Here is a 22,761-nt window from a genome sequence, read left to right as displayed (position 1 = left end):
TGCATGATAAGTACATTGTTGCCTTTTTCGTGAACAAGTAACCATCGAACCAAAGATCATTCTTGTCCAAAGTACAAAACTGGAGAGAACTGCATGGTGCTCCACACAAATTCCATAAATGTCACCCTTCTCAAGAAACTGCAGAACTTGCTTGAGCAAGGGCTAAATGCAGCACAACTTGTTCTAGCTGTAGGAAAATACAACTCCCTATTGTGCTATAGCACAGAATCAACATTTCTGAGCTTCTGATGCTGTGAGGTCTGTACGTACTATGGAGCCCCAAGAGATGAAAAGTTTATATTAATTTACATATCAGGCAGCTGATTAGGATTTATCGGTCTGTTGCTTTGCAGTGCTAAAAGCAATCCTTTCAAAAGTCCAACCCATATGAGTAAAACAGCACCAACCAACCAGTAAATAAATGTGCACACAAGTAGGAATGAATTGTCTGGACTTTGGAGACTACGTTGCCAGAGCTTGGACACTTTGTGTGGCCCTCCAAACAGCAAGCATGGTGGAGCACCTGTCAGGCACATCCTAATCCAAACAATTGTTTCACCTGAACTTGCTATATACAAAACCACACTACAAGGAGAAAACAAAACTGTAACAGTGACTTACCTACAGATGAACAAGGGAGCAACCCCAATCAAAAGAACATAAATGGGCAGAACCCCCTTGTTTCCTCAGTTCCATGAATCAGGAGCAAACTGCTTCTGTCCCTAAAGCACATTTTGTTTCCTAGTAAAAGCAGCAATACTCTTCCTGAAAGACTACAAAATCAAACTGTGTACTGAGTTTACATATTCAAAATGTACATTTGAACTTGAAAATAAGTATATGGATTGCTCAAGTACATGATCAAGTTAAATTACGGTGATTTCTCCAGAAACTTGATTTAATGTTGTTCCTTAAGCAATGCAGTAAGGTATTTCTTGGTGAAGCGTTCTTTCCTATTAACCGGGCTGAATGAAAAGCATTTTCTTTTGGGTGATATCTTCAATCAGTGTTCACCACTACTGGAATTTAAACTATAATTTCATAATTGAAACTAACCCTCTTAGGAGTTGCTGTCACAATTCTTTAACTTAAATGTTTGTAGGGTAAAATCTAGTGCCTCTGTGCATAAATTTAAAATGATTTCTATTTTTGGACACAAGGCTATCTTGAAATGTTAGCAGAACCGTGATCTGCTCAGTTATGCAATCCATAATTTCAAGTCTGTAATTTTACAGCAGGAATTGTGTGTTTGATCCTGTTGAAAATCAGCCCAGTAGCACCATTCATGAGTTCTGAACCCTTTTAAATTTGAATTAATGGTATTGAAAATTGATAAGATATGAACATGTGTGAGCTTTCAATTGTCCCTTCGTAGCAGGTGATGATGAGTGGAGGGTTGACATTCCTTTTAAAGAATAAACTGCAGAGCTGGCTGTCAGAAACTAGCTTAATATTGTATTAGTCAGGACCTTGACACTGGTCACTTGACCAGCCTCTTGGGCAATCTGTGGATAAACAAGTTCACAGTGGAATGACAGTTTTGAAAAAAGGCTTTGCATCCAAAATACATGTCTTGCTGATGCTGACCTACTTAGTGTACCTCCAGTATCTTCTATTTTTGTTCTAGATTTTCAAATTTGCAGATTTTGTTGGATGATTTTTCTGACCCGTTCAAAAAGCTTTTTTAGGACTTGTTTTCACAATGGGATAAATAGATTTTGAATTTATTTTTAATTCATGGAATGTGCATATTTCAGCCTGCTTAGGAGATTGTTTAGTACTTGAATCATTTTAGTGTCATGAAAATTGTATTTATTGGATTTACTGACGAGATGTAGAGATTATTATTTTCTAAAGCGAATTTGGAATGACAAAAGGCTTGGACTTTAACTTTTTTTTGTTTATTGTCTTTGTCAATCATTAAATGTCAATTTACTAAGACACTTGTTTCCATTCCTAATTGTTCTCTTTACATATTTAGAGATTGAGGAATCACAGAGCCTTTGGATGTTACTATCTTGGTATTATTTCCAAGAGATTGGAGTGTAGTGAATGCTACCTCATTGTTTTGAAAAAAAGTTACATTTCTTAACAGATGATTTAAGTGTTGCTTGGTGATAAGAAAACTGCTAGAAACTGTAAATACTAATACTTTTAAAAAATGCTCTGAGATAAATAGATGCAGTTTTCTGGATTTGTCATCTTTGACTAATTTAAGTTGAATTCTTCAATGAAATAAACTTAGAATTCTATAGTGGTGTATCTGGACTGAAATGTCATGAGATTTGTTAATAATACTAATGATATTAAGGCAAAGAGATGGGATGGGTAAAAGAAATAAATTGAGACAAATTAATGTCTCTTGAATTAGTAGGATATTTTGTTGCCCAGGGTCCAAATTTTGCCTGCTTCATGTAAATAAGGATGTGGCTGACATGAATGGAGATCACAATGAATGTAACTGGTTTACAGAGTGGATTGACAATTGAAAAATGTAATTCAGCGTGGATGGTTGTATAGTATATTTTGAGGGGGAAATTCTGAATAAAAGAAGATTTCTGTGGAATTCCCTGCCCAGCAAAGCAGTTGAGGCTACCTCATCAAATGTTTTTAAGGCAAAGATAAATCTTTGAACAGTAAAGGAACTAAGAGTTATGGTGAGTGGGTGGGTAAGTGAAGCTGCATCCATGAAAAGATCAGCCATGATCTCATTGAATGGTGGAGCAGGCTTGAGGGGCCAGATGGTCTACTCCTGGTCCTAGTTCTTGTGTTCTTTAATTTTACCATCTAGGATATAATTAATCATTGAAGTAGAGCAGCTGATTGTTTGGATGGGAAATAAAATGACAGATTTAGGTTTTTTAGGAGCATCAAATATATAAGTAAGGAGATAAGAGTACGGACAAAGCATCAGTTCTGCCACAGTTGGCGTATTTTGTATAGTTCTAGGTAGTCCATTTTATAGCCATAGAAAGATGCAGCTCAGATTCAGTAGCATCTGCCAGCGATGAGAATATAGTTATGATCTGAACCTTGGGGAAACTGGGTTCAGTTCAGTGGATCAGAGAATGTTAAGAGGAATCAAAGTTTGAAAGAGCATTGCGTAAATGAGAAGATATTTTCAATAGTCTCTAATTTGATAACGAAGGGACCTGAGATAAGACCAGTATTAGAAGCAGAGGGATATGGCTCACCTGCAAAAACTTTTTCGTAGAATCTGTACAGTGCAGATCAACTATCCCATGACTCCATATGTTTACTTTCTTAATTGCCCTGACACCTAAACAGCAATTTAGCATAGCCAATCAACCTAACCTAACATCTTTGGCATGTGGGAGGAAACCCAAGCAGTTATGGGGAGAACGTGCAAACTCCACACAGTCACCCAATGCCAGAATTGAACTTGGGTCCCTGGCATTGAGTTAACAGTGATAACTACTGAGCCACCATGCTGCTCTGAATATGAAATATGGTACCACAAGTGGCTGTCAATTGTAATATTTGAGGGAACTAGATTAATATAAAATAAAATGCAAAATGGTATGAGGAAAAAGCAATGGAGTGGGATTAAGTAAGATGTCTCCAGTGCAGAGATAGCAGACAGAATGATTTGCTTTATTATTGTCACATGAATTAGTATACAGTGAAAAGTATTGTTTCTTGGACGCTATACAGCATTCTCTTGAGAATCATATGTGATCCATTTGCTGAATATGGCTTGATATACAGAAGATGCGTAACAATGTGTGTGCATAGGGATCAAATTGGACCGCAGGCCATATATCTAGGATACCTTGCATATTTTCAGGAGCTGGATCATCTTCAACCATTCAACTGATTCAAATTATTGGCCTTTCTTACAGGTTTTATTTGTTTAAAGGATATGGGCACTGCTGGCAAGGGCATCATTTATTACCCATCCCCAATCTACCTCAAAGATAGAGGTAAGCTGCCTACTGGAACCACTGGTCAGCATGATTTAGGTATTCATACTACTGTTTGGGAGTTAATTCCAGGATTCTGACCCAGTGACAGTGCAGGAAGGCCAATACAGTTAAATCAGGGCAGTGCGTGATTTGGAAGAGATCTTGCAAGTGATCTCATACATCTACTGCCCTTGCTCCTCATGTGGACGGAGGCCGAGCATTTGAAAAATCCTGTCAAAAGGAGGTTAGGCAAGTTGCTGCAGTTCATCTTGTTGCATCCCATTGGTGGAGGGAGTTAATGCTCAAGATGGTGGAAGCGATGCCAAACAAACAAGTTTGAGTATTGTTAGAAACACATTCAGCCATCACACTCCTGACTTGTGCTTTGCAGATAGTGAATAAACTTTGGGAAGTCAGAGGTTGTCACTTGCTAGTCTCTAAAATAATGTGAATATAAGTGCAGTTATGTGGCCAGTCCTGTTAAGCTTCTAGTCAATATTAACTCCTAGAACATCGAATTGTGGGAGATTCAGCTGTTAAAGGTCATGGAGCAATTATTACATTTTCTCTTGTTGCAGTACTTATTGCTTGATGCATAGGGCATAAACATTACTTGACAAGCCTGACTACTGTCCAGGTCTTACTGCATGCAGGCAGATAAATTGTATTGAAAATGAGAATCATTGGCAAACACCCGACATCTGACCTTTGATCGGAAGGAAAGTCATTGATGAAGCAACTGAAAGTGGCTGGGCATAGGACACTGTTCTGAGAAACTCAATAGTAATGTCCTGGAGCTGAGATAATTGGCTTCCAACAACCACAGTAATTTTCCTTGGAGAGTGCTCCTTCTAATTCGCACCAAATTAGGTTTTCCCAGGACTCCTTGATGCCACGTACAGTCACATGCTGTTTTAGCTCTTCTGTGCATTTAAAATTGATGTAGCGGCAGGATCCCTTTCTAAGTTTCTCACTCTCCAATTTCTAATTTCTTCCACAATTAGACATTGCTGTTAACCTGGAATTCACTTACCCTGCATTACAGATCGCCAACCAAAACACCGGTTTGAGCACAAGCATCTTGGTAATTGTAAAAGCTCAAGAGTTACAATTTCAACTGTATTTCTGACTGCAGTCCTTCATCGGTGTTTGATGGGCAGGCAGGTGTAGATAAGTCCATAGAAGCAGCATATGTAAAAAGCCTCAGAAATAAAATTAAGACATCCAGGGCACAGGGGAAATAAACACTTCTTGAGGCAGTATCTGAGCAATTTTCATAACTCTACTGGCCTCCCTCTCTTTAGAGAGCTCTAATGTAATTAAATCTAATATTTTTTCTTGTTTCAATTGTACAACTGTCTCAACAATATCTTCTAAAAATCACAGGAATTTCAAATTACTGATAATGTCTGTCCTAAAGATAACATATTCATATTTCAGTGTTTAATCACCAGGTTATGGGTGAGTCCACTCATTTAATGCTTAAAGAAAAAAATTATACAAGTAGTAATTTGCATACAGAATGTAGCCATTCTCAACAATCTCAAACGATGTTCAGGCAAAGTGCAGGAATGAGACAGAGAATCTGGAGAACTGGTGTGTTAACAATAATCTCTCCCTCAACATAAAATGTCATCAACTTCAGGAAACAGTGGAGAACATGCCCCTGTTGACATCAACAAGGACAAAGTAGAAAGGCTCGAGAGTTTCACGTTTTTAGGTGTCCAGATCACCTGTCCCGGTCCCCTCACGTCGACACTGTAGTTAAGAAAACCCACCAACGCCTCTCCTTTCTCAGAAGACAAGGAAATTTGGCATGTCATCCAAGACTCTCACCAATCTTTACAGATGCACCATAGAAAGCATTGTTTCTGGTAGCATCACAGCTTGGTATGGCTCCTGCTTTGCAAGAGATCATGAATGTAGCCCAATTTATCACACCAACCACCCTTCCATCCATTGACTGTCTACACTTCCCGCTGCTGCGGCAAAGTAGTCAGCATAATTAAGGACCCCACACATCCCAGACATACTCTCTTCCACCTTTAAAGTTCATTTATTAGTCACAGGTAAGGCTTATATTAACACTATAATGAGGTTACTGTGAAATTCCCCTTGTTACCACAGTCCGGCGCCTGATTTGGGTCAATGCACCTAACCAGCACGTCTTTCAGACCATAGGAGGAAACTGAAGCACCTGGAGAAAACCCACACATATGGGGAGAACACGTAAACTCCACACAGACAGTGACCCAAGCCGGAAATCAAACCCAGGTCCCTGATGCTACGAGGCAGCAGTGCTAACTAACCACTGTATCACTGTGCCACCCCTTCTTCCGTTGAGAAAAAGATACAAAAGGTCTGAGAACACGTACCAATCAACTAATAACAGCTTCTTCCCTGCTGTCAGATGTTTGAATGGACCTACCTTGCATTAAGTTGATCTTTCTCTGCACCCTAGCTATGATTGTAACACTATATTCTGCACTCTCCTTTCCTTAATCAAAAACTTGATTAAGTTCACGAGACACAACCTCCCCTTCACAAAACCATGTTGCTTCTCACTAATAAGTCCACTTATTTCCAAGTGGGAATAAAGCCTGACTCGAAGAATCCTCTCCAATAATTTCCCTACCACTGATGTAAGGCATACCAGCCTGAAATTACCTGGATTATTCTTGCTATCCTTTTTTAAACAAAGGAACAACATTGGCTATTCTCCAATCCTCTGGGATCTCCCCTACAGCCAGTGAGGATACAAAGATTTCCCTCAAGACCCCAGCAATTTCCTCCCTTGCCTCTCTCAGTATTCTGGGTTATATCCCATCAGGCTCTGGGGACTTGTCTACCTTAATGTTTCTCAAGAACCCCATATCACCACCTTTTTGATCTCAACATGACTCAAACATACTTTCCAGGACTCATCCATCAAGTCCTTCTCTCTGGTGAATACTGACACAAAGTACTTATTTAATATGTCATCCATTTCCTCTGGTTCCTTAATAGATTCCCTCTCTTGTCCTTGAGTGGGCCAGTCCTCTCCCTGGCTATCCTCTTGATCTTTATGTATGTATAAAAAGCCTTGGATTTTCCTTAATCCTGCTGGCTAGTGCTTTTTCTTGACCCCTTTTAACCTTCATTACTCCTTGCTTAAGTTTTTCTATTTTCCTTATATTCCACACATGCTTTGTGTGTTCCCAGCCTCCTAGCTTTGACAAATGCTTCCTTTTTCTCTTTGACTAGGCTCACAATATCTCTCGTTATCCAAGATTCCCAAAACTTGCCAATCTTACCCTTCATCCTTACAGGAATGTGCCAGTCCTGAATCCCTATCAACTTACACTTGAAAGCCTCCCACATGCCAGATGTTGATTTGCCCTCAAACATTTGCCCCCATCTACATTCTTCAGTTCCTGCCTAATACTGTTGTAATTAGCCTTCCCCCAAATTAGCAACTTAACTTGAGGACTACACTTATCTTTTATCCATCAGTACCTTAAAGCTTACTGAGTTGTGGTCACATAGAACATTACAGCGCAGTACAGGCCCTTCGGCCCTCGATGTTGCGCCGACCAGTGGAACCAATCTAATGACCCTCTAACCTAAACCATTCCAATGTTATCCATGTGCCTATCCACTGACCATTTGAACGCCTTTAAAGTTGGCGAGTCCACAACCTTACTACCCTCTGAGTAAAGAACCTACCTCTGACATCCGTCCTATAATTACCACCCCTTAATTTAAAGCTATGTCCCCTTGTGTTAGTCATCACCATCCGAGGTAAAAGGCTCTCACTGTCCACCCTATCCAATCCTTTGATCATCTTGTATGCCTCAATCAGGTCATCTCGTAACTTTCTTCTCTCCAATGAAAATAACCTCAAGTCCCTCAGCCTTTCCTCATAAGACCTTCCCACCATACCAGGCAATATCCTGGTAAACCTCCTCTGCACCCTTTCCAATGCCTCCACATCTTTCTTATAATGCAGCGACCAGAACTGTACGCAATACTCCAAGTGCGGCCACACCAGAGTTTTGTACAATTGTAACATGACCTCCGAAATTCAATCCCTCTACCAATAAAAGCTAACACACTGTACGCCGCCTTAACAACCTTATCAACCTGGGTGCCAACTTTCAGGGAGCTATGCACATGTACCCCGAGATCTCTCTGCTCGTCAACACTACTAAGAGTCCTTCCATTAGCCCTATATTCTGTACTCCTGTTATTCTTACTTTTCCGTATTAAACTCCATCTGCCACCTCTCGGCCCAGCTCTGCAGCTTATCTCTGTCCCTCTGCAAACTGTAACATCCATCCTCACTGTCTACAGCTCCTCCGACTTTGGTGTCGTCAGCAAATTTACTAATCCATCCTTCTACACCCTCATCTAGGTCATTTATAAAAATAACAAAGAGCAGTGGCCCCAAAACAGATCCTTGAGGTACACCACTTGTAACTGCACTCCAGGTTGAATATTTCCCATCAACTACCACCCTCTGTCTTCTATCAGCTAGCCAATTCCTGATCCAAACTGCTAAATCACCCTCAATCCCATGCATCTGCATTTTCTGCAATAGCCTACCATGGGGAACCTTATCAAAGCTTTGCTAAAATCCATATACACCACGTCAACTGCCTTACCCTTATCCACCTCTTTGGTCACCTTTTCAAAAAACTCTAAGGTTTGTGAGGCACGACCTACCCTTCACAAAACCGTGTTGACTATCCCTAATCAATTAATTTCCCTCTAGATGATTATAAATCTTATTCCTTATAATTCTTTCCAAAACTTTGCCCACAACAGAAGTAAGGCTCACTGGTCTATAATTCCCAGGATGGTCTCTCCTCCCCTTCTTGAACAAGGGGACAACATTTGCTATCCTCCAGTCTTCCAGCACTATACCTGAAGCCAATGACGACACTGTTTCCAAACTGCTCCCCTACTGAAACATTGAACTCCTGGCTGGGCTCATTCCCCAATACCAGGTCCAGTATGGCCCTTTCCCTGATTGGACTATCTGCATAAAGTTTCAAGAAGCCCTCCTGGATGTTCCTTACAAACTCCGCTCCATCCACACCCCTAGCGCTAAGTAAGTCCTAGTCAATATAGGGGAAGTGAAAATCCCCCACCACAACCCTGTTTTACACTGCCAAATTCTGTCTACATATCTGTACCTCTATCTTCTGCTGGCAGTTGGGTGGCCTACAGTAAACACCCAACATTGTGACTACACCTTTCCTATTCCTGAGCTCTACCTATATTATTTCACTGTATGAGCCCTCCAAGGTGTCCTCCCAGAGTACAGCTGTGATATTCTTAACCAGTAGTGCAACTCCCCCACCTCTTTTTACATCCCTTCTATCCCACCTGAAACATTTGTATCCTGGAATGTTAAGCTGCCAATCCTGTCCTTCCCTTAACCAGGTCTCTGTAATGGCAACAACATCATAGTTCCTAGTGCTAATCCAAGCTCTGAGTTCATCTACCTTTCCTGTTACACTTCTCACTTTGAAACAAATGCACTTCAGTCCACCAGACCCTCTTTGATTGGCAACCCCACCTGGCCTGTTGCTCTGAGTCTTACTGGCCCTATGCTATGGTTCTTCTTCAGCTAATTCACCTTTTCTTTGGTTCCCACCCTGTCAAACTAATTTAAATCCTCCTGTGTGTCACTAGCAAACCTCCTGGCTAGAACATTTATGCCCTTCCAGTTTAGTTGCATCCCGACCTTGTGCACGTCCCATCTAACCCGGAAGAGAACCCAATGATTCAGCTATCTGAAACCTTCCCTCTTACACCAGCTGTTCAGTCACGTGTTGAGTTCTACAGTTTTCCTATTCCTAGCCTCACTAGTACATGGCACAGGGAATAATCCTGAGATTACAACCCTAGAAGTCCTGCTTTTTAACTTTCTGTCTAACTCCTTAAACTGCTTCTGCAGGACCTCATCACTTTTCCTACCTATGTTGTTAGTACCAATATGTACCACAACATCTGGCTGTTCACCCTCTCCCTTCAGAATGCTTTATGACTCTTCAGAGACATCCTGCATCCTGGCAGCAGGGAGGCAACATACCATCCTGGAATCTCTTATACATCCACAGAAGCACCTATCTGCATCCCTAACTATAAAGTCCCCTATAACTATTGCTGTAGTCCTCTTTGTCCCTCCTTGCTTAACAACAGAGCCAGCCGTGTTGCCACTGTTATCCCCTGATAGGCCATTTCCCCCAACAGTATCCAAAACACTCTACTTGTTAGAGAGGGGGATGACCACAGGGGATTCCTGCACTGCCTGTCCCTTCTGGCGGTCACCCATCTATCTGCCTGCACCTTTGGTGTGACCATGTTTCTAAAGCTCCTATCTATGATGCTTTCTGCCTCCTTCATGCTTCTAAGCACATCCAACTGCTGCTCCAGCCTATCCATGCAGTCTGTAAGGAGCTGCAATTGGGTGCACTTCCTGCAGACGTGGCCGTCTGAGATGCTAAAGCATCACGGATCTCCCACATCTCTCACGTGCAGCACTTATCCCCACTGACTGACATTTTGAGCATCATTAAATTATGAGAAAATTTATAAAACTCTTACCTTCACTTTTACCTTCTCTCAGTGGCCTTTTTTGTTTTGTTTTTTATTCCAATTCAATCCAATCAAGTCCAATTCAGAGTCTCAAGTTGAGACATTCGTGATCCAAGCTGACAAGACAGGGCTGTTACCTCCTGTCTTGGGCTTGATCTACATGATCCAAGCTGATTGGAGTAGGCATTGCACTTCCTCCAAGGCTTGATCTCATTTGCATCTTAGCCAAAAGGCCAAGATGCTGCTTTTAAAAATTGCTTTGAACGAAGCTGAAATTTTTTTTTACTTTATTCCAATCCAGTCAAGTCAAATTAAAGCCAATTCAGAGTCCCAACAAGTTGGGACATACCTGATCCAAGCTGACAAGACAGGGCTCTCACCTCTTGTCTTGGGCTTGATCTACATGATCCAAGCTGATTGGAGTAGGTGTAGCTCCTCCTCCAAGGCTTGATCTCATTTGCATCTTAGCCAAAAGGCCGAGATGCCGCTTTAAAAAATTGCTTCAAATGAAGCTGAAATGTAACCTAATGACTTCAACCAAGTGCAGCATGTTGATACTACACTTGATCTTAGCCAAAAGGCCGAGAAGCGAGAATTGGTGTAGGCTCAATAGGCGCTCATCCAAATTTCCCTTCACTGCAAACGAAGCTGAAATTTTTTTTTAAAACTTTATTCCAATTCAATCTGGCAAATCCAATTCAGAGTCCCAACCCAAGCTGACAAGAGAGGGCTCTCACCTCCTGTCTTGGGCTTGAACTACTGCACAAGTGCAGACACCGTGACCAGCAAACGAAGCTGAAACGTTTTGGTTAGAAGAGGAGAGAGGGAATTGCCACTCCTTGACACCAGATCTCCTGCTTCCCACTTGGTAGATGTTGCTGGCCTGACTTCTCCCAGAATGCACCAGTGAAGTCCCTCAGTCACTTCTACCTGATGTGATGAAATATTTGAGCAGATTTATGTCTTGGCCAGACTCCCTTTAAATGATGAAGGTATAGAGAGAGAGAGAACTGGGATGTAAACTGGAGTCAATGAAAATGTTTCTTGTCTTGCAAGATAATTGCTCCAGAGCTGGGTTTATTTAAGGTTTATTTAAAATATTTTTCAACTTAATCGCTAGATCTCTCAAAAAATTTTTTCCACGATCAGTGGAGTTTTAAAATTTAACATTTGAAATATGTCAGTTTTCTGCCCATACCCTTTTCTCAGAACTAACAAATCCATTTAAAACCAATACGGTATTTAAAATTATCTAAATGTTCTAGCATGTTCACAATAATCTTTAGCTGACTTAACTACACTAACTAATCCGAAATGTTGTATAATTGTAATCATAGCTTAGTGTTAAATTTTTGAGATTGAGGTAGTGTGGTGCAAGAGGTAATTTATTTCCTGAGGCTTGTATAAAATTACAATATAACTGCATGGCCTCACAAGATAAAGCATATCTAGGTATATTTCTCATTCAGAGCTGTGGTAGTTTTTAGCTCACTTGGCCATCGTTAAAGTATAATGTGGCCCCTCGTTTTCTTGGGCAACTGTGGATATCAGCAATACCCATATCCTATAAACAAAGAAAATAAAAAAGGTTAAACTTTAGCTTGCTTTTTCTATTTTGTCTCCAAGCTTTCCAGACAAGTTACTACTGGAGCGTGGTGACTGCAGTGACAGTGATTCCATGTCTTTAATATCCTGCCCAGGAGCAGTAAAACTAAGGTTAGTTAATATTTCATGGTGGAGGGAATAAAGCTAGCCAGAATACTGAGGATTCTGTGCTTCCTCCTTTGATTAGTGCTGTAGAACCTTGAACATCCACTGGAAAAGCAGGTGAGATTTTCATCTGATGCCCCTTTCAAAAAAGGAAACTTCTGACACATTTCATTTCTTGTTTGACAAAGGTTAAAAATTTAAAGATAGCACTTTTTGTCTCTCTTTATCTGGGGTAAACGTGAGCTTAAACAGCAAAAGTCATTCAGCACTATTCATATCCAACCAATCTTGATGATTAAATATTAATAAAAAGCATACTAGAATGTATCTAAATGGAAGGACCAAATAGGTATCAGGAGAGTGGGTTGATTGTTAAAAAGCCTGATTATTTACATGTGTGTTGGCAGTTCACGTGTAACTTTTTAAGACTGCTTGGTGCTACAACTGTTTTCTTTTTCATTGGTTTGCTTTGGTAAGCCTTTTGTATTCGCAGTTCAGGCTGAGCATGAACAATGAATGTTACAGAATGCCAGATATGGTATTCAGCAGAAAAAATTAAACCACCTGAATTTAGTTTTGAAGCATTAATTCCTTAAGCAATTCAGATGTTTGAATAAAGGTAATAAACTTTGTTCTGTTTAGCATTAACTAACTGCCTCGTGTTGTGTAATTTACCCACTTCCGATGTGTCTGACATCTGCAAGTACTTTTGCTGCCTTCCATTTCCCTCTGAACAACATTGGAAACATGGCATATAAGTGAAATTTGCCACTGAGGGCAGTTCATGAGCAGAAGTAACACAATTGCTCTTGCTGCTGGAAGTGTCAGGGTGTTTTGTAAGTACAAGGCTGTGTATATCCCAGGGAATTGGGGCTGCCCAAAGTGCTTCATAGCCAATGCAGTATGTGTATGTAATGAATGATCTTTGCAATCTGTCATACTGCAATCATAACATTGTGTGGTTTTTGTTCAACTTATATGGGATCGTCTTTCCCTTTTTAATGGTCAATTTCCAATAAATTCCAGGAAGCATACATGTATTGTTTCAAGTCCGAGGGCTGTTTTTTTTTTAAAGACAAGTAAAACTGAATTCTAGATCTTGTTTATATGATCATGAGCTATATTACTCTAGGCTTCTGAAGATGATGGAGCAGGCTTTTAACTAGGTTGCTACCACTGTGATTTTTATTGAAATATGGTGCAAATCCTGCTGAAGATTTCCCCAGTGAAGTGGTAAGTTTTTTCCAGTGGGAAGTCATTTAAAATTGCATAATTTAAGCAGTTTTAGTAGCTAGTCCACTTATTTAAAACCCTCTTTTATTGTTGCGCTAAGTGTTGACAGAAATCTGTCACCTTGACATTGATCAGGAAAGAATTCCAAGCAAGATGAAGCAGACTTCTTGCTGTTTAGTTTTATTGTTCTACTATTTCAAAGAAGCAATTAAAATTTAGACATTACTTGTTCAGTGGCCTTGATTGACTTTGAAAAAAAATTTACATTCCTCGTGTTCCAGCAGAATATTTCTTCAAAGTATAGAAATATAGAATTCCTGACCTTATCTCTTAAAAATCTAAAAGGTCTGTCCTATAATTGTCAATTTTTTTTTGTCTTTCAATTTCTCCTCTTTCAAGATCAGTGGGTGCAAACATAAGCTTATGAGATGCTTAGCAGTCTTTAAGTCATTCATTGCTAAATCTGGCATGTCCATCTGTTGTCTTCTGGCAAAACAGACTACTGGTCTAAGATAATTCTGCAGGGTATAGAAATCCCTAGGTTCCTTTTATGTGCCTATTGAACTATTCTTTCCTAGCTCTGATGACATATATCAGCTATGATTCAATGATGGAGCAGACTCAATGGGCTGAAGGTCTAATTCTGCTCTATATCTTATGGCCTTAAGGACATGTGAACTCAGGAATTTTTTTTAGTATCCAAGGCCTACCTTTGTTACTACTTCATCTTTCCCTTGTCCACTGAGCCAAATCTCCCCCATTCTATCCTCACCTTGACCCTAAGCCTTGTTTCTTGAGTTTCTTCTCCTTATGGCTACTTCTAAGCTTTTCAGGCACATCTTTACCATATGATTTATCTTCCTAATCCATCAACTCCATTTCCACTGCATGCATCCAGTTATTGTTTGATGTCCTTCACCAAGTCCTCCTTGGCCTTTCATCCCCTGTTCCCAAAACTTTGTTTAAGATTCTCAGTCTTGTTTTTAAAATTTTCCATGGCACTGTCAACTGGCTGAACCTCTTTCTGTCCTTCACCTCTTTCCTTGAATAGAAACCCTTAACTGTTCCTGTCTTAATGCATATGTGACTGTCATATAGGTAAACTTTCTCCTCTTGACCTGTGTGCAGCCTTTGACATGGAGCATCCTCCTCCAACCCTTTGCTGTTGTCCAGCTATGTGGAACTTCTCTCAGCTGGTTCCATTCTTATTGTTTAATTACATCTAGAGAATTACTTGTAATGGCTTCTCTTACTGCCCTGTTATCTCTAGTCCCATCAATCTTTGACTGCTTTCTATTTTTCATCTAGTGCTCTCCCTTGGCATCGTCTGAAGGCATTAGTTTTCGCATGTTCACTGACACCCAGCTCTACCTCACTGCCACCCCTCAATTCATCTGTTGTTGATAAATTATCAGACTGCTTATCTGTTTGGAAAATACTGAATCCATTGTTTTCAGTCCTATGTTAGGGTACCAGGCCAGAAATCCCAAGGTATGTTATGAAGCCAGAATAGACCAATAGTTTTCTATTTTGGTCATTAATGTGAAGATAAAATGTTTCCTCCAGGTGCAATTCTACTGATAAACTAGGGAGCTTTAATGAAAACACAGTTTAACTGTAACAAATTAATTAGCTTAATTTTTAACAATTGAACAATACTTAAACATGAGAAGATACAATTCTTAACTGCTAACCTATCACTGTTAGTTCCAATCCAGCAGTATTTATCTTATAGTCCTAAACCCCTCTTTAAAATTAGTTAGCAAAACACAGCATATATGCTTGAGACTTAAGTTAACAGTCTTGGAGCTTTCAGCCTTTGGAGAGAGGGAGCCATTTCTTCCAGCAGCTCAAGGTAGAAACTGCTTGTACTTTAAGGTGAAACTGTTCTTTCCTGCAAGTTTAGTTCCTCACATTAGCCACATGACCGCATCTGAAATCCAGGAGAATTTAAATAAACAAAAGGTCCATTAACTACAAAGTAACACATCCTTAGCTGACATCATTTGGGGTGACATGATAGAAGGCTGAGAGGCATGGACAGAATGGATTGTCAGAAGCTTTTCCCTGGGTGGAAAAGTCCATTACTAGGGGACAAGGTTTGAGAGATGTATGAGGCAGGTCTTTTTAGAGGTGGTGGGTGCTTGGCACTTGCTGCTGGGGGAAGTAGTGGAAATGGATACAATAATGACTTATGGGGCGAGTTGACAAATACATGATAGGATGGGAATGGATGGATATGGTCCCCAGGAGGGTACAGGTTTTAATTAAGTCAGGCAGCATAGTTGGTGCAGGCTTGGAGGGCCGAAAGGCCTGTTCCTATGCTGTAATTTTCTTTGTTCTTTGCTTTTCTTTTGTGTTATCCTGCAGTCGCAGTATATGAGCTACATGTTTTCCCAGACAAATTGACTCTTGCAACAAAACACTGCTCCTTAAAGCAACCCCACCTTAAACATAAAATGTATCAAAATAGCACAACCAGTTCCAAACTCTATTCCCTAGCTACTGACTCTGTTCCCCCTCTGGCAGCAGTCTTGGATTAAGCCCATCTGTTCGCAACTTTGGTGTAACGTTTTATCTGGAGACGAGTTTCTGGCCTGATTCGTATTATCGTGAAGACTGCCCATTTCCACCTCAGTAATGTTGCCTAACTTTGCCTCTGCCTTAGCTCATTTGCTGCTGAAACCCTCATTCATGCCTTCAAGCTACAGGCTGGTCTCCCACATTCTATCCAATGCAAACTTGCAGCCTCACAAAACACTCTTCCTGTGTCTTCACTTGCAGCAAGTCCCTTTCCCTGTCACTGCTGTGCTTGCTGCCCTACCTGGCACCTGGTCAAAAAGGTCTTGATTTTGAAATTCTCATGCATGTTTCCAAATCCCTTCTTTGCCTTGCTCCTCTTTATCTGTGTAATCGCCTCCAACCCCACAACTCCGATATCTCTGCTCATCCACTTCTGGCATCTCGAGTATCCCCAATTTTTTAATTGCTACAACTTCAGATTTTTAGACCTGCAGTACTGCATTACCCTACATACTCCCCTCTGGGCTGCTACCTTGCTTTACTCATTTAAGATGTTTCTTAAATGTCACCTAAGCTGATATGCTCTTACGAGGGTCGCTGTCATACTTTCATAAATCATAGAATCCCTACGATGCAGAAGAGGCCATTTGGCCTATAGAGTCTGCATTGACTCTCTAGCAGAGTAACTTACCCAGGCCCACTCCCCCTCCTTATCCCTGTAACTCCACACATTTACCATGATTCATTAATCTAACCTACACATCTTGGGACACTAGGGAGCAATTTAGCATAGCCGATCCACCTAACCTGCACATCTTGGACTGAGAGGAAACCCACACAGACGCAGCATGCAAACTCCACACAGTCACCCAAGGCAGAAATTGAACTCAGCTACATGGAGCAGTGCTAACTGTCACCATGTAATGCTTCTGTGAAGCACCTTGGGACATTCCTTACACTAATAGTGCTAGATAAATGTAATGTATTAGCATCAATATCTGAATTGAATATTATGGATTATCTTGAGTATTCACTCATACTTACTTTGTTAACCAGTGGTGCATGAATTATTAGCATTGATGTTTTATTTGTTAAGCAGATGATTGTTTAATTTTCCAGGTAGCCACTGTGTTTGGAAAGAATGTTTGGGTATCACCCTCTTCCATCAAGGAAGGCTGCCTCAACTTTAGGAAGAAAATCTGTTTGAGACAACAGTTTTTGTAAGGTGTGATCTCATGATAACTTATTTAGGCCTGAAGATGAACACTGCTGATTCCCCAAAATAACTAAAATATCTGACTCTGCTTGGCGGGTGAGGTTTTATTGATGAATTTTGTACAGAATGATGCAGTTATCATTGCTTTGGCTTCAGTTACAATTGATATTGACCATGACCGGATGACTCAGCTTTGCTGCAGAGCTCACTTTTGGAAGCCTTGCTATTATAAATACAACAGGGAATCATAGAATCCCTACAAAGCAGAAAGAGGCCATCAGCCCGTGAAGTCTGCAACGACTCTCCAAAGGAGCATCCTACCCAGCCTGTCCTTTCTGCTCTATGTCTATTGCCCTGAACATTTACCATGGCTAATCAATCTAATCTACATGTCTTTTGAGCATGTGGGGGAAACCCACTCAGACATGGGGGAACGTGCAAACTTCACACACAGTAGAATTGAACCCAGGTCCCTGGTGCTGAGAGGCAGCAATGCTAGCCACTGTGTTGCCCAAATGGGTGAATCAAAAATTTCTTGCAAGTAGTTATCTGAAGATGTAATGACTTTTGCTGCTCAAATCTGTTTGATTTAATGGATAGTAGTATTATTTTAACTATTAGTTTGCCTCACACAACTCTTAGTACCTAAAAAGACCTTGGTGGGATTTTCTGACGTCGATTGCCCCAAAACCGGAAAATCCTACCTGAGGTCAACAGACCTTTCCAAAGCCCTCCCCTTGCCTATTCCGATTCCTGTGGCAAGCAGGACAGTAAAATTCACCCCTTTCTCTTTTATCTTGTTGCTTGGTGATGAGGAGGATACTTCAGTGAGCAGATGTGAGTGTATTAATGAAAGGGAAGATAGTGACTGTTGTACGTCTTCCCCAAGGTGTCTGATTCTTTGAAGACGAGGCAAAAACTTGGATGAAACTCCATTGGATCTGTTTTTCTTGGGACTTGTTTTTATTTTTGAGTTCTAACATGAATTTTGTAGTAGAATGTTATCTTCTGGTGATTTGAGTTAACCAGAAGGTTGAGTTAGGTCTCCCTCAGTGTGCCAACGTGCAGTGACTTTTTCATTTAATTTGGCAAGTTGCCTGAACAGAATTGACCTTGATTCAGCATTGTCTTAAGTTTGTACTGATGCAGATTGCAGTGCATCAACTTGATTCACATATTTAGGTGCTGATGCCTTGATTCTGTCATACTTTACATCCCAATGCACTTTGTATCCAATTAAGCATTTTTTGGAATACACTCATGTTGGAAATATGGCAAACAATTTGAACTTGACATCGTCCCACAAACGGGAATGAAAGATGACTAAATCATTGTTTCGGGTAGTGTGATGTTGATTGGGAAGGTCTTGTGGTGTAGTGATAATGTTAGGACCAGAGGCTCTGAGTTCATGTTCTACTTCAGGACTTGATGGCCATGGCTGGTCTGTTCAGTGTGGCCAAACAGATTGATCATTTGTCAGTCAGTCCTTCCAATATGTTTGGCAGGTGACGAGAGAAGAGCCTATGCTCAGCTATGCTGCAGAAGATAATGGCATATGACTGTAGCACTTTACCTAGCTTAACCATGGACCAATCCAATGGGAGCGTTGCCAGTGTCTCTTGGGTCATGGTACCTGAAGGAGGAGAATGCTGATAGAGAAATGTTGTAAGAAGTCTCACAACACCAGGTTAGAGTCCAACCAGTTTATTTGATAGTAATCCCACAAGCTCTACGTCAGTGAAATGTTGGCCATGGCAATGCAAAATCTCCTGTTTTTCGAATAGTGCTGAGATCTTTTAGTCCACCCAAAAGGACTGATAAGAGATTACTTTAACGTCTCAAAAAGGATAGCACCTAAAGACTGAGGCATTTTCTAGTATTTTAACGTACCATCTTAGATTATATGCTCAAAGTTCGAGTGAAACCTTGGTCAGCCAACTTCTGACTGGTGAGAGCTCTACTGCTAAGCTTAGGACTATTAAATGATAAGCAATAGTAGATTACAGCCCTGTGCGATGATTGGGATTTAACTCCATATCCTCAACAATTATAGTCCTTCAGTTGTCTTTCAGGATGGTATTGCTCAGAACTGGTAATTTATTTCCGATTGAACAATAAAACTTTACATGAGAAGGTGAAAACACCTAATGCTTGAAGAATATGGGAGCAGGAGCTGGCCGTTTTATCACCTTGAGCCTATGACATCATTGAACTATGTTATGGGATCATCTACCTCGGTGTCATTTTTTCCCTTGCTTACCACAACACCCCCCCCCCCCACCCCCCACCCCCAAACAAATCCCTCGATATTAGTATCTAGTGATCTGGCTTAAAACTCCTTTAATAATTGAGCTTCCACAGCTCCCTCTGGAGATTCACCACCCCCGAGTGAAAAAATTCTTCCTCAGCTTAGTCCTAAATGTCTTGCTTCCTATTCTGAGACTGTCCTATTGTTCTAGACCTCCCAACCTTAGATGTATCCTGTCAAGTCCTGTAAGAATTTTGTAAGTCTCATTGAGATCACCTCATTCTTCTAAACTTTAGAGAATACAGACCTGATCTCTTCCTCATAGGACAATTCTGTCATCCAAGGAATTAATCTGATGAACCTCCACTGCATTCTCTCAATTAGCAACAATGGGGACCATATCAGAAATTCCAAAGTATATTAAGTTAGACTAATTTCTGGTTTTGGCAATGGGGTCAGCATAGTGTTTTGCTCCAGATATGGTTCGATTGATCTAATAGAAAGCTTTTATTAAAACAAAATTAATTTAACAACACAGTTAAAATATAATAATTAGCATTACTTTTACCAGTTGAAATACTTTCAACATAAGGTGGTATTCTTAACAGCTAGCTATCTCTATGGTTCCAATGTAAGCAATGACCCCTCAGTCATGTATTCTTTTTCAGACTCCTTTAGTACAAAAACAGATATGTTCACATAGGTGAGCATGTGATATGCTCACAGGGGAGGCGATGGCCTAGTGGAATTATTGCTACACTATTAAACTAGAAACTCATGTTCTGGAGACCTGGGTTTGAACGCAGCTGATGGTGGAGTTGGAATTCAATAAAAATATCTGAAATTAAGAATTTACCGATGACCATGAAACCATTGTCAATTGTTGGAAAAACCCATCTGGTTTACGATTGCTATTTGGAGAAGGAAACCTGCTGTCCTTACCTGGTCAGGCTTACATGTGACTCCACAGCCACAGCAGTGTGGTTGACTCTCAGTGCCCTCAGGGATGGGCAATAAACACTGGTGCAGCCAGCAATGCCCATGTCCGACGAATGAATAAAAAAAGTGCTATGTTTCCTGTCTTTTAACCCCTATGTATAGATACAGAAAGCTATTGAGTTTCTGACTCCCACACAGCAGCTTCTAGAGAGAGATCCACCCTCTTAATAGCAGAACCTGAGAGAAAGAGACTTATTTCCTGGCAGATCCCAGTCTCCAAATCCAGGGAGGAAGCAAGGCACTTACTCGAATAATTCTAAGCAGCAACCGAGCTGATTTCTGTCTAAGCCTAGTTGCTTTTGTGAAACAACCTAATTAAGCCCTACTCTGAAAAACCTCAGGGCAAAACTCTAAAATAACAACACTGCAATAGCCCAGATTAAAAGAAACATTCTCGTAATTAGGATTGATTATGCTTCTGCAGTATCAACAGGGGCTGCTGGTTACAGACTGAAAAGTAGAATGGACTGCTTAAAAAAAAATAGCCTGCACCAGAAACATGACACATTTCTTAAAGGCACAGTTTTGTTGCAGCAAGTATACCTTTGCTTGGATAAGGACATCAAAACTGTACATAACATAAGAACATAAGAAATAGGAGCAGGAGTAGGCCATCTAGCCCTTCGAGCCTGCCCCGCCATTCAATAAGATCATGGCTGATCTGTTGTGGCTCAGTTCCACTTTCCCGCCCTCTCCCCATAACCCTTAATCCCCTCTCTTATCAAGAACCCATCAACCCGCTTCTTAAAAATATTTAGCGAGGCAGCCTCCACCACTTCAACGGGCAGAGAATTCCAGAGATTCACCACCCTTTGAGTGAAGAAGTTCCTCCTCAACTCCGTTCTAAACCGCCTCCCCTTTATCTTGAGGCTGTGCCCCCTAGTCCTACTGTCTTTTTTGAGCGGGAAGAGTCTCTCCACCTCTATCCTATCCATCCCATTCATTCGCAATACTCCGTATGCTATGTAACCAAAATTGCAGCAAGACATCTTTACTTCTGTACTCAAATCCTCTTATTATCAAGGCCAATACACAATTTCCCTTCCTGTTTGTTTGCTATACCTGCATGCTAGCTTTCAGTGTCTTATGATTATGATTTCCCGAAGGCATCTGATAAGGTGCCTCGCAAAAGGTTGCGACAGAAGGTTAGGGTGCATGGAGTTGGGGGTAAAGTATTAGCGTGGATTGAGGATTGGTTATCTAACGGGAAGCAGAGAGTTGGAATCAATGGATGCTTTTCTGGTTGGTAGTTGGTGACTAGTGGAGTGCCGCAGGGATCGGTGCTGGGGCCTCAACTGTTTACCATTTACATAAATGATCTGGAGGAGGGGGCTGAGTGTAGGGTAACAAAATTTGCTGATGACACAAAGATGAGGGGAAAAGTGAATTGCGTGGAGGACGTGGAAAGTCTGCAGAGAGATCTGGATAGGCTGAGTTGGCGAGGATCTGGCAGGTGGAGTATAACGTTAGCAAATGTGAGGTTATCCACTTTGGTAGAAATAATGGGAAGGAATATTATTTAAAGGGTGAAAAGGTGCAGCATGCTACTGTGCAGAGGGACCTGGGGGATCCTTGTGTACAAATCGCAAAAACTCAGTCTGCAGGTGCAGCAGGTGATCAAGAAGGTGAATGGAATGTTGGCCTTTATCACGAGGGGAATAGAATATAAAAGTAGGGAGGTCTTGCTGCAACTGTACAAGGCCGCAATTGGAGTACTGTGTGTGGTTTTGGTCCCCTTCTTTGCGCAATGATATATTGGCCTTGGAGTACAGAGAAGGTTTACCAGGCTGATACTGGAGATGAGGGGGTTAGCTTATGAGGAGAGATTGGATAGGCTGGGCCTGTACTCGTTGGAGTTTAGAAGTCTGAGGGGGGATCTTATAGAGACTTACAAGATAATGAAGGGGCTAGATAGGGTAGAGGTAGAGAGATTCTTGCTGCTTAGAAAGGAAAACAGAATTAGAGGGCACAGCCTCAAAATAGGGGGGGGGGGGCCAGTTTGGAACGGAGCTGAGGAGGAACTTCTTCACTCAAAGGGTGGTGAATCTCTGGAATTCTCTGCCCATTGAAGTGGTGGCGGCTACCTCGTTGAATATATTTAAGTCACAGGTAGATAGGTTTGTGATAGACAAGGGAATAAGGGATATGGGGAGAAAGCGGGAAAGTGGAACTGATCCACTGCAGATCAGCCACGATCTTATTGAATGGCGGGGCAGGCTCGAAGGGCTAGATGGCCTACTCCTGCTCCTATTTCTTATGTAAGCGCACCAAGGTCCCTTTGAACATTATCACTTCCTAATCCTTGCAGTGTCCCACTAGTC

At 41.1% G+C, this 22,761-nt stretch overlaps 1 protein-coding gene and 1 non-coding gene across 4 annotated transcripts in view; one reads left to right on the top strand and one right to left on the bottom strand.

Annotated features, from left to right (window-relative positions):
* Nucleotides 1-22,761, top strand: part of rab6a (RAB6A, member RAS oncogene family) — a 95,182-nt gene that overhangs the window by 4,154 nt on the left and 68,267 nt on the right. Inside the window, exon 2 of one of the 3 annotated variants that reach the window (XM_080197544.1) lies at nucleotides 12,138-12,227. The exons of the other annotated variants lie outside the window; for them this stretch is intronic. The gene's annotated coding sequence lies outside the window, so the exon portion shown is untranslated. The remainder of the gene's footprint in view (nucleotides 1-12,137; nucleotides 12,228-22,761) is intronic. 3 annotated transcript variants of the gene reach the window in all.
* On the bottom strand, nucleotides 10,913-11,104 carry LOC145349594 (U2 spliceosomal RNA). The gene has a single exon (XR_013888108.1). It is a non-coding gene; the product is annotated as a U2 spliceosomal RNA (small nuclear RNA).

The sequence above is a fragment of the Carcharhinus amblyrhynchos genome, chromosome 10 (genome assembly GCF_965287045.1).
Source record: "Carcharhinus amblyrhynchos chromosome 10, sCarAmb.v2.hapA, whole genome shotgun sequence".
Classification (NCBI taxonomy): Eukaryota; Metazoa; Chordata; class Chondrichthyes; order Carcharhiniformes; family Carcharhinidae; genus Carcharhinus; species Carcharhinus amblyrhynchos.
Note: the sequence above shows the minus strand (reverse complement) of the source record. Positions and strands in the feature narration are given on the sequence as shown.